The sequence below is a fragment of the Triticum aestivum genome, chromosome 3D, assembly GCF_018294505.1.
Source record: "Triticum aestivum cultivar Chinese Spring chromosome 3D, IWGSC CS RefSeq v2.1, whole genome shotgun sequence".
In the NCBI taxonomy this organism is placed as follows: domain Eukaryota; kingdom Viridiplantae; phylum Streptophyta; class Magnoliopsida; order Poales; family Poaceae; genus Triticum; species Triticum aestivum.
The window spans coordinates 581,602,481-581,614,134 of record NC_057802.1 but is presented as its reverse complement, the minus strand read 5'-3'; the positions used below and the strand labels follow the sequence as shown (position 1 = coordinate 581,614,134).

General features: G+C 41.8%; 1 non-coding gene across 1 annotated transcript; it reads left to right on the top strand.

Annotated features, from left to right (window-relative positions):
• The first annotated feature begins 308 nt into the window (after window positions 1-308).
• LOC123081249 (U1 spliceosomal RNA) lies at window positions 309-466 on the top strand. The gene has a single exon (XR_006438719.1). It is a non-coding gene; the product is annotated as a U1 spliceosomal RNA (small nuclear RNA).
• The last annotated feature ends 11,188 nt before the right edge of the window (window positions 467-11,654 follow it).

Below are 11,654 nucleotides of genomic sequence, written 5' to 3'. Positions count from 1 at the left end.
AGCAAGTCGACAGTTAGCCATACCAGCTCTTCAGTTCAGAGCATGAGAAACCGAAAATCGACTAACGGCAGGAATCTCAGGGTGTGCCTACGACGTCCTGCAAGAGGCCGTGCTTTGTGCTAATGGCCATTGTCTAGAAGAAAGGCCGAGGGACTCACAGGCCCGGTTACATCTGTGCGTTCGGTTGAGAACTTGAGATACACCGGACACCAGAGTAATTATGTTTGTCTTAGTTCCACACCGAAAGATTAACAAGATTGGCTCGGTAAAGTTGAGTATATAACTAGAGGGTAGGACAACCTTTGAAAATACTTACCTGGACGGGGTCTATGGGTGCTCAAGAAGGCTCATGGCCTAGATCAATGGTTCGCATTGCAGGTAGTGGTGCGTTGATTTACCATATTCCTTTGGGAGAGTGGACGTTATAATTTATGATAGAGGGGGTACGCGTCCGCGCGTTCCCTGCCAAATTATGAAATTCAAGTTTTATTGGCCAACTCAGAAATATTGTATTAATCTTTTTTCTTTAAAACACAAACTATTTTTATTATTTATAACAGATACAAGAAGGCAGCAAAGGAGTACAGAGTCTCTGAAAATGTCGTCTCCTAAGAACAAGAATGATTAGGCTTGATGCTTATGCCTAGACGAACATGAAAGTAGATTAAAGATTTATGCCCAAGAAAATGATAATTTTGACATGTGTGTGCATGAGATTGGGGGAAAAAAGACAAGCCGCCAGACTAGTAGACAGTCATGCGCAGGCACCAACAAAGCTTCAGCATGTTTGATTCATGGAAACCGATCCAAATAATTATCAATGTCTGGAGGAAAGGCACTGTTTCGTGAATCAGAGTGGCCAACATTGGCAGATTAATCACGAGCGAATTATTGTGAGTTGAATGGTGAAACAATAACGGATGTCCGCTCAATTGAGGCATCATAACTTTTAAGTCTCTCCAAAATATCGCATAGTCGGCGCAGGACCACAACGTTAGTAGTGCTAACTTAGAAAATCACCTGGATTTAACCAGGAAGGTTTCAGGCCTGAAACTTTTTGTGGGCATAGTAGATTTTCCACTGAATATCCTGTAATATTTCAGCTAAATTGGGACGACAACGGTCTCTGCAACAGTTCATACATGCATCAGGTACGGTGACACATTGCAGGATCAACACAGACTGAGCTAATGAATTTAGCTCGTTTCGACCAAGACGAATTTAGCGCTCTGAAAATGTTATGAGAGGTAGTAGAATAGAAACATCTAAAAGGCTCCACTGGAAGTTCCATTATTTGAGGTATGATCGACTGCCAAGATTATTATATTTGTTCACCCAGCCATGGTGCGCGTCGGAACAAATTTCCTGAACTTCAGCAATTTTTACCAAGGGATACATAGAAAATATATTAGCAGAACCTTGGTCATGTGTCCCCAATACTTTAGGAGCCTCATGTAAAGTCTATCTTATTCTCAACATCATTAGTTGCTGAGTAAATTTGTGCTTTGTGGGTATGAACGGTGTGGCTACTCCACGTCTTGACATAGTGACATGACTATTTTATAAACTAGATAATACCCTCGCGTTGCTGCGGGAATTGATTGCAATATATTTCAGTAATTTGATTGTATGAAGCTTCCATTGTTGAATTAATAATATATGAATTAAAGCTAAAAATAAATATTATATATTGCAATTGATTATTGTGTAGTTAGAACATATTTTGAATACAAGTGACATAACATAATGGAAAACCTTTTTTCATGCATGTTGAGTGGACCTTTGATGATGTGGCATGTGTGGTGAGGTGAAAAGTGTGCATGAGATCAAATAATAAAGGAAAACTTTGCCTCATGCATGTAGTGGTGGGCCTTTGATTAGGTGGCATCAAGGTAGTCAGAATCCTGACCCGACTGCTAGAATCCTACGACTTCACGACCCTGCGGAAGCATGTCGATCCAAATCCTAGTATGAATCCAGATCAGGTAGAATCCATGTTGAGTCGCGATCCAAATCATAGAATCCTATACAAAACTATACAATCCCGACTATGCTATGGACTATGTCCGATTCTACTAATTTATCTAAGCCGTTTGTTTAGTTGTAGCAGAATAGTATGCCATCATCCAAACCCCCTTTCATATACCTCATGGACCTTTATTCCCCTCCCAAGCCCAAACACTCAGCCGTCGACACCTTTGATCTAGCTCACAGAAACCCTAGATCGAAATTGAGGATCAGGTTTGTTGACAGATGCAATTGGCGTGAAAAGGAGGATGCTTCAAGATTGATCAGAGAAGGAGAGCAAGATCCTTCAAGGTTTAGCACTACAGGTCAGATAGATAAGTGATCGACTATTCACGCACTCTAAAAATAACCTAAGTAAATTTCGTGCATTGAAGATTTAAATGTTCTATATGTTTCCCTCTCATATATGTTCCATACATGTGAGCTAGATGGTAGGTTAGCCATAAAAAGAAGTGGAATACAATTAGCATTGATGTGTACGTCCTTTGCTCCATATTTAGTATCAAAACTCTATAGAACCCATATAAATTTCTTGTGTGCATACAAAACATCTTATTTGAGTAAATCCAGTAGAATCCTCGATTCCACATTTCTACGACTTGATCTTACGACTTGATTCTGTCTGAGGAAAATCGATCCGACTCCGAGTCCCGACTCTAACTATCTTGGGTGGCATGTGTGCATGTTGAGATAAATAGGATAGTGGGGATCAACTTCTTATGTATATAGGATAATGATAGAATCTTGTGTGCCCACCAACATCGTGTGTTCCATGACATACTCCATTGGACATGAATGGTGTCTACAACACCCAACTGGCTAGTATGAGCAAAGCTAAAGAAACAAGGTTGCTAGTGGACATGAAAATATGGCGGTTGTGCGAATCCTGATGACTTCCAGGCCTAAGCAACAAAAATACATGTGTTGCAATCTCCGTTGCCTCAAGGTATGGATGATGTATGTCCATGGTCTCTAGATGAACCAGAACTAGGAGGCTATGCAACTACGAAGATACACTTATAGTTTGCCCATTATGAGTGTGAGGGTACCTCACTGCTTACCTTTTTATCGGCTGGTGAGTCAATGTGTGTCTTCAATTTCAGCACATGTACTCCTTCCTAATCAACTAGAAGTGGTTGCATTGTCCATAGTTCGGTGAGCATTTATTTTCTTTTGAAATACATTCAGGGGTCTGCTTCATTACTGCAAAGCCATGTGAAGGGTTCCCATGTGTCACTCGTGGAAGCGACGCAGAGGTCAGGGGCACAAACTATTCAATATATTGTAAAGGCTATGGCAGGTCATTGTCAGTTTTGTGATCATGGGATAGTGTTGTTGTGAATTGTTCTGGCCACACAATAGGTGAAGAGTAGGGAAAGTTTTCATACTAACTTTCGTGATCAACTTCAATCTTTGATCGAAAGAACTTCCATACAAAATTTACTTCTTATGAAGTATTTCAGTTCAAAGGACTGTAGGTCATAACAGTTCAGCCACGCCTTCCAGGTTGGGGCCCAAGTCATTCCTTGATTGATGAAGAGGATGGTTCATAGTCCTAAGTCCATGTTGACGCATTGTGCTTTGTCGTGCCAACGATGTTTCTTCCAGATGTGTTTGCGCGAAAATTTGTCGTGCCGAAATATCTATAGGTAGGAGATATATTTTCACAATGTTCTTCCTATACACTAGTAGAAAAAGGGCCATTTGTCCCGGTTCATAAGGCCCATCTGTCTCGGTTGGGGAACCGGGACTAAAGGGTCGTTACTAATGCCCTAGGCCTTTAGTCCCGGTTCTTATACCAACCAGGACAGATGGGCCTCCACGTGGCCGCTCCGGCGAGCCCAGGCAGGAGGGCCTTTGGTCCCGGTTGGTAGCACCAACCGGGACCAATAAGCTTCCACGCGTCAGCAATTCAGGGGCTGGTTTTTTTTTGAAGGAGGTGGTTTAGGGGTTTTGGGGGTTAATTTAGGTTGTTATAGGTAGCTAATAGAGAGATGTGTCTTCTCTTATCTCCGTGCTACTGCTACTGCTATGCCTAAACATAACTTAGATTGAAGTGAGGCAACATGTGGTGCATGTCAAAAGTAATACTAATCCTAACTTGATCAAGTTTGGATTGTACTACTTTCGACATGCACCACATGCATGTTGCCTTCACTTCAATCCAATCCATGTTCATTTCACCCACAGATATATAATAACTCTTCATGCTCGCATCATGCATCATCATAATAACAAGTCCTACTAATCATCATCATACAACTTCTACTCATTATTAATAACAAGTCATACGATCATCATCCTGATAGTCATCGAACCAACCCTACTTAATTGTTCTTAGCACATGATCATCAGTATTATCCAGGACCTAAATACCCTATTTAAGGTAAAATAGCATAAAACAATATAGACCCTGACTCTCCATTATGGAGAATGGAGATCATCATGTCTCCAATTCTTGCGCAGCGCTTCCTTTTGCTTCCAAGAACCTCCTTACGACTGTCCATATATTTTTTCCATTCTCTGATTAGCATGTCTCCACTTCTTTTAGAAATCCGGTATGGACAGTTGAGATTCGTAGGATGACCTGGATATATGTTCAAAACACGAAGGCTGCCATTCTGATACATCAAATGACGCACACAATCCTCTGGGATTCTCTGTTGAAAAACATAGTAATAACTTCATAGTTAGCAATGATGTACTAGTTTTAGAAGTATGCAAAACATGCACAGATGTCGTAATAGTAAAAAATCTTACCAGGATATCTCCATGGTAGTTACCGTAGTTCAACACGTGCACTAGTGGCACGTATTGACCATAATGTTGAGGAGTTTGATTGTAGATATTGTAATTCTCAAGATCAGTACAAAATCTGATCAGATGATTTTTCTCCTGATAAGTTAACTCGGAGCCATCGGTGTAGTGGGTTTTGTCTACCATGTTCCGCACATTGTTTGAACAATCAAAATAAGCTGTCAATGGAAATAAGCTGTCAACTATTTTGAAATAAATAATATAAATTAGTTAATAATTAACAATGTTTGAGAAACTCACATAGCGGTAGAACTGGAGGCGTATCAACAAGGACCCAAATGTCCATATTGTCTTGGTCGATGTCAGGATCACCAAGATCCATGCAGGGTCGGTCCTGAGATTTCAGGGGCCCGGGGCGAAACCAAAAGTCGGGGCCCCTTCACATAAACATTATAGGAGTATATATATTATTGCTTAAATGCACCAAAAGCGACATTCTTATCAAATAATGTATACATATTACCTTTCAACCATTTCAAACAATCAATCATAAAATTTCACTGATGATGGGGCTGATCGATCCTCCTTAAACTTCTTATTTCATTTTTTTTCTCTTTTTAGTGGATGCATATATTCTAGTCGACATGATAATACGAACTGCTAAAAAATAAAAATTAAATTACGTCAAAAGCTTGAACACTGCAATCTATGTATCATGCATGTGAACATAAATAAATTACTCAATTAGCAATATAGATATAGGAAGTAGATAGTCTGATATTACCTCGGATTGATCGGAGCAGCGTTGACCACCTGATCAGGCAATGGCCATGATGCGATTTAGACTGACGTGAGATAGGAGGCGCTTGACGATTTGCATCACCTGGCGACCGGAGAGCGGCGTAGTTCGCCAGCGCGCAAATTGTGACTTGCATCTGGAACGTCAGATCTCCGGCTGCCACCATGGTCGTCGTCAGATAGAACTGCACGGGCCACCACCTTTGAAATCCAGCATCAACGTCGCTCCCTCATCCATCCCCATCGCCGGCTTGCCGCGAGAGGAAGGGAAACAAGGAACGACGGCTGCCTCCGGTTTGTCGGTTCGGCCATGAGCATGCGAGATCTTGGAATAGATTTCTTTTTTAGGAATAATATATCGAGGAATAGATGAATAGGGAACATCGTCACGATTAGAAGGAAATCCGAGCAAGGGCAACGCGTACACGCTAGCAGATCGACCGACGAGACGAGGAATCAACGCGTACAGGCCTTTTGTGCATGCGCTGCCCTGCATCCCTGGGCCTTGCGTACGTGCATGCTAGCTGGGTGGGGGCCCCAGACTTTGGGGGGGCCGGGGCGGCTGCCCCCTCTGCCCCCCCTCAGGGCCGGCCCTGGATCCATGGTGACAAGCATACCCTCATCAAAACCATACATCTTGCAAAATGCTTCCCAACTTTTGCAACCAAAATGGGTTATGCTCTCAGCATTATACAGATTTATTTCAAAATCCACATCATGATGGGTCCTTAGGTAAATTTTCTTCATTTCAAAATTTTCATGGTCTTCAAAATCCATCCTCTCCAAGACATAGCGTCTTGCATGGCATGGGATAAGCTATACTCGAATTGTAAAAGATGAAAATTACACGTTGAAATAGTTGAAGTCATGCTTAATTACGAAAAAAACACTTGTCGTCATTGCGTACCGTTTCAACATCGAAGGTCTCCTCGAGCTTAATGCTGAAGCACCGATCATCGTCCAGGTGAGGCCTGTCGCACAAACCTCGATCGTTGTGGCACCAGCCGCACTCCCCCGGGAGACTTTCGTCGTCCGATGACGACATTTTCTACGTTCATAATTCAAAGATTAAACTTGTACAATTAAATATCTGTACTACAAAAACTAAATTAGATCATTATTATTCATCACGGGTTGACTATCGGTTTGTCGAGTCTTTTCTTGAAAACTCTCAGCTCACGTGGTGTATACATTCGACCGTTGGTGATGGTCGCTCCTCCATTTGTTCCCGAGTGCATTACACCAAAATGTCTAGCACACGGGAACGAAGGAGAAGCGACCCCCACGACAACAGTCGGGATTCTTCGTCCTATCATATATATATGGTGGAACTCTCCCTCACTGATTCCTCTCTGACATTTGTGACCGTCGGTGATGGTAGCTCCTCCTTTCGTTCCCGAGTGCATTACACCAAATTGTCTAGCACACGGGAACGAAGGAGAAGCTACCCCATGACAACAGTCGGGATTCTTCGTCCTCTCATATATGGTGGAGACTCGACAGACTTAAAGTCAACCCGAAATATCGTTTAATTATCTTTCTAAAAAAGGATTTGGTTGGTCTCACCTCGAGGTCGGAGGGGGTCGGTGACGGGGATGACGGCGGGGATGATGGAGGAGGGCTCCTAGATTTCCACGACAACAAAAATCCTATAAGCTATCAACTAATCATATGCATACGCCTTGCATAGTGCTCTCCAATTTTAGCATTCAAAGTAGGAGTAGTTTTCCAATTTGAGCATTCAATAAGCAAAACCAAATCGTAAAATAAAGTAGTATTCAAATTAGCATGCATTCAATTATAAGCAAAACTACATCATCTCTTCCCTCCGTACATCGTCGAATATTATCACTAATACACCTTGAATACTATCATACATATATATAGCATCGCTAGTACAGCTAGAACCGTAGCACCCGACGGGTATCGGCGCGGGCGGTGGATACCCAAAGGGAAGGAACCATCATTGGATCATACTTCAGTGAGATCCCTGAAGAACCTGCCAGGTATTGTCGAACCTGCCCTCAAACACAACCATGTAGCGACGGACGTGCTCGTCCTCCTCGCTGACACGGTGACGTACCACCTCCGTGGTGTCCGGAAGCCTAGGCACCGTCACTGGCCCACGCGACCGTCACCAAACAAGGATCGGGTCAACGACGGGCTGGCTCCTCACCAACCTACGCCCCCGGAAGGTAGCACCTCCCAATACCAGCCCAGCGGAGCCCAGTCCCGGACATGGCCCCTCTGATCAAGCCGGCCTCCTCCGCCGAGTCGACGACGAGGATGCGGGATAGGCATCGTCGACGTCGATGCAGGAATAATTGCTTGAACTAAAAAAAACTAGTTATATTATTTTTCTTGCTAAAAATAAACTACTTCTATAGTAAAATAAAATAGTTTTATTAAATCAACTAGTTCAACTACTAATTAAGCACTTACTATAAATAAAATAAAGTAGTACTTACTAAAAATAAACTACTTCTATATATAGTAAAATAAAGTAATTTTATTAAATCAACTAGTTCAACTACTAAGCACTTACTATAAATAAAATAAAGTAGTACTTACTAAAAATAAACTACTTCTATAGTAAAATAAAGTAGTTTTATTAAATCAACTAGTTCAACTACTAAGCACTTACTATAAATAAAATAAAGTAGTACTTACTAAAAATAAACTTGTTTAACTAGTTCTATTATTTATCGACCCCCCCCACCCCTCATGTCGAAGTTATCGGGGAGGGGGTATATCGACAACGACATACCCGATAAAAAATAAGAAGAGGAAGAAGAAGAAAAAAAAGAGGAGAAGAAGAAAGGAATAGAGGAGAAGATCGAAGAAAAAAAGAAGAAAAAAAATAGGAGAAGAAGAAAGGAATAGAGGCTCTCCTCTATTACTTTCTTCTTCTCCTCTTTTTCTTCTTCTTTTTTCCTCTTCTTATTTATTTCTCCACTTCTTCTTCTCCTCTTCTTCTCCTTCTTCTTCTCCTTTTCCTTTTCCTCTTCTTATTTTCCCTTTTCCTCTCCCCCCTCATCACATGTCCGAGGAGAAGAAGAAAAAAAGGGAAGAAGAAGGAATAGAGGAGAAGAAAAAAAATAGATCTATTCCTTCTCCTTCTCCTCTTTTTTTCTTCTTCTTCGTCCTCTTCTTATTTCTCTTCTTCTTCCTTCTTCCTCTTTTCTTCTTTCCTCAATTTCTTTCCTCGACGACCCTAACCCTAAACAGTACAACTAACTACAACGACTTCGCTTGCATACATATGAACAAATATGATCGATCATCTATGAACAATATAAAAACATCATATGATATATGAACAAAAAAATCACATCTATGAACAAAAAAAATCATCTAATCATATATTTTGTACGGCGGCGGGGGCAGGGCAGGGGCGCGAGGGTCGGGGCTCACTGGGGGCGGCGTCGGCGATGGTGTCGGGGCAGGGGCGGCGCGCGGCGGCGGTGTTGGGGCAGGGGGCGGCGGCGCGGCAACGGTGTCGGGGCAGGGGAGCACGCAGTGACGGCGTCGGGGCAGTGGGAAGAAGAACTGAACTGAAAATTTCACAAGTGTGGTTTATATAGACAGACCGTTGGTCCCGGTTCGTGGCTACAACCGGGACCAAAGCACCCATTTAGTCCCGGTTGGAACCACCAACCAGGACCAAAGGTCGCTTTTCAGCAGCCGAAAGGGCGGGAAGCAGAGGCCTTTGGTCCCGGTTGGTGGCACAAACCGGGACTAAAGGGTGCGCATTGGTACCGGTTGTTGGCATGAACCGGTACCAATGTACGACTTTAGTACCGATTGGTGGCACCAACCGGGATTAAAGGCCTTATGCTGCCCGCATCGCGGCACGAATGTTTAGTCCTACCTCGCTAGCTGAGAGAGCTCGAGAGTGGTTTATAAGCCCCAGTCCCGCTGCCCTCTCGAGCTCCTCTTAAATGCAGGCTTTCGGGCCTAAACACACTGTATCTATATTGGGTCTTCTACGGGCCTGAATCCTGGCCCATGGGTGGGTTTCTAGTCGTATTCAGGCCGTGGTGGCCCAGTAGGTTGCTTTTTTATTTTTTCCCAGTTTATTTCTTTTCTTTTTTGCTTTATTATTTGTTTCTACTTACAACAAAATACTTATTTATTTTATTTTATTTTGTTTCTAATTACTTATTTATTCTATTTTATGATAATTCTTTTTGCTATTAAAGTTTCTAACAAAAAACTTTGATAATTTTAGTTGCATCAATTTTATATAATTTTAGTTTCAATAATACTAGAGGTTGCTTATAATGTTTTGAACAGAAAATAAGTTGATAATTTTAGTTTCATAAATCTTATTTATGTTATTAAAGTTTATTTTATTTTGTGTCTACTTATATATTTTATTAAAGTTTATTTTATTCTGTTTCTAATTACTTATTTATTTTATTTTATGATATTTGTTATTTTCCATGCATTTACTGATTATTTTGAGCTATAAGACCCTGAAATTGAAAAGCACTACAAATGAACTCTGAAAAGGTTGAAACTTGGCATGGTATCATCATTTCACCCACATAGTATGTGCAAGAAAGTAGAGAGGGTTACGGCAAAAACTAGATGCACTTCGTGTACAAAACGGACAATCTGTTTCGAAGTATCAGTATTTCATACGGAAACTCGTCTGTTACAAAGGGATTTCATTTTTTAGAACTTATTTGAACTCCATAGTTTTTCTGTGTTCAAAATGCACTATTCAAAGCCACATCATCAATTTTCAACCCTTTCTGACTTCATTTGTTACTTTCCATGCATTTACTGATTATTTTGAGCTATAAGACCATGAAATTGAAAAGCACTACAAATGAACTCTGAAAAGGTTGAAAGTTGGCATGGTGTCATCATTTCACCCACATAGCATGTGCAAGAAAGTAGAGAGGGTTACGGCAAAAACCGGATGCACTTCGTGTACAAAACGGACAATCTGTTTCGAAGTATCAGGATTTCATACGGAAACACGTCTGTTACAACGGGCATTTCAAATGAATTACGAAAAGGTTGAAAGTTGGCATGGTATCATCATAATAGTTGTGGAGAGAAAGTCTTCACTTTTTTTCCGCTTGTGTGAATTGCTTATTGCGCCGTAACCATGGATAATCTTCATCGTTTAACAGGATGCTTGGGCTAGCCTTGACTTTGAAGGGAGGAATTTCATGAAACTTTTCATAATCTTCAGACATGTCTGTCTTGCCCTCCACTCCCACGATGTCCTTTTTTCCTGAAAGAACTATGTGGCGCTTTGGCTCATGGTATGATGTATTTGCTTCCTTATATTTTCTTTTTCTCGGTTTGGTAGACATGTCCTTCACATAGATAACCTGTGCCACATCATTGGCTAGGACGAACGGTTCGTTAGTGTACCCAAGATTGTTCAGATCCACTATTGTCGTTCCGTACTGTGGGTCTACCTGTATCCCGCCTCCTGACAGATTGACCCATTTGCACTTAAACAAAGGGACCTTAAAATCATGTCCATAGTCAAGTTCTCATATGTCCACTATGTAACCATAATATGTGTCCTTTCCCCTCTCGGTTGCTGCATCAAAGCGGACACCGCTGTTTTGGTTGGTGCTCTTTTGATCTTGGGCGATCGTGTAAAATGTATTCCCATTTATCTCGTAACTTTTGTAAGTCAATACAGTCGAAGATGGTCCCCTAGACAACGAGTACAACTCATCACAGACAGTGTTGTCACCTCTGAGACGTGTTTCCAACCAACTGCTGAAAGTCCTGATGTGTTCACATGTAATCCAGTCGTCACACTGCTCCGGGTGTTTGGAGCGTAGACTGTTCTTGTGTTCATCGACATACGGGGTCACCAAGGTAGAGTTCTGTAGAACTGTGTAGTGTGCTTGAGACCAAGAATGCCCGTCCCTGCATATTATTGAGTCCGCTCCTACCGTGCCTTTTTCAGTCAGTCTCCCATCATTCCGCGATTTAGGGAGACCTATCTTCTTAAGGCCAGGAATGAAGTCAACACAAAACCCAATGACATCCTCTGTTTGATGGCCCATGGAGATGCTTCCTTCTGGTCTAGC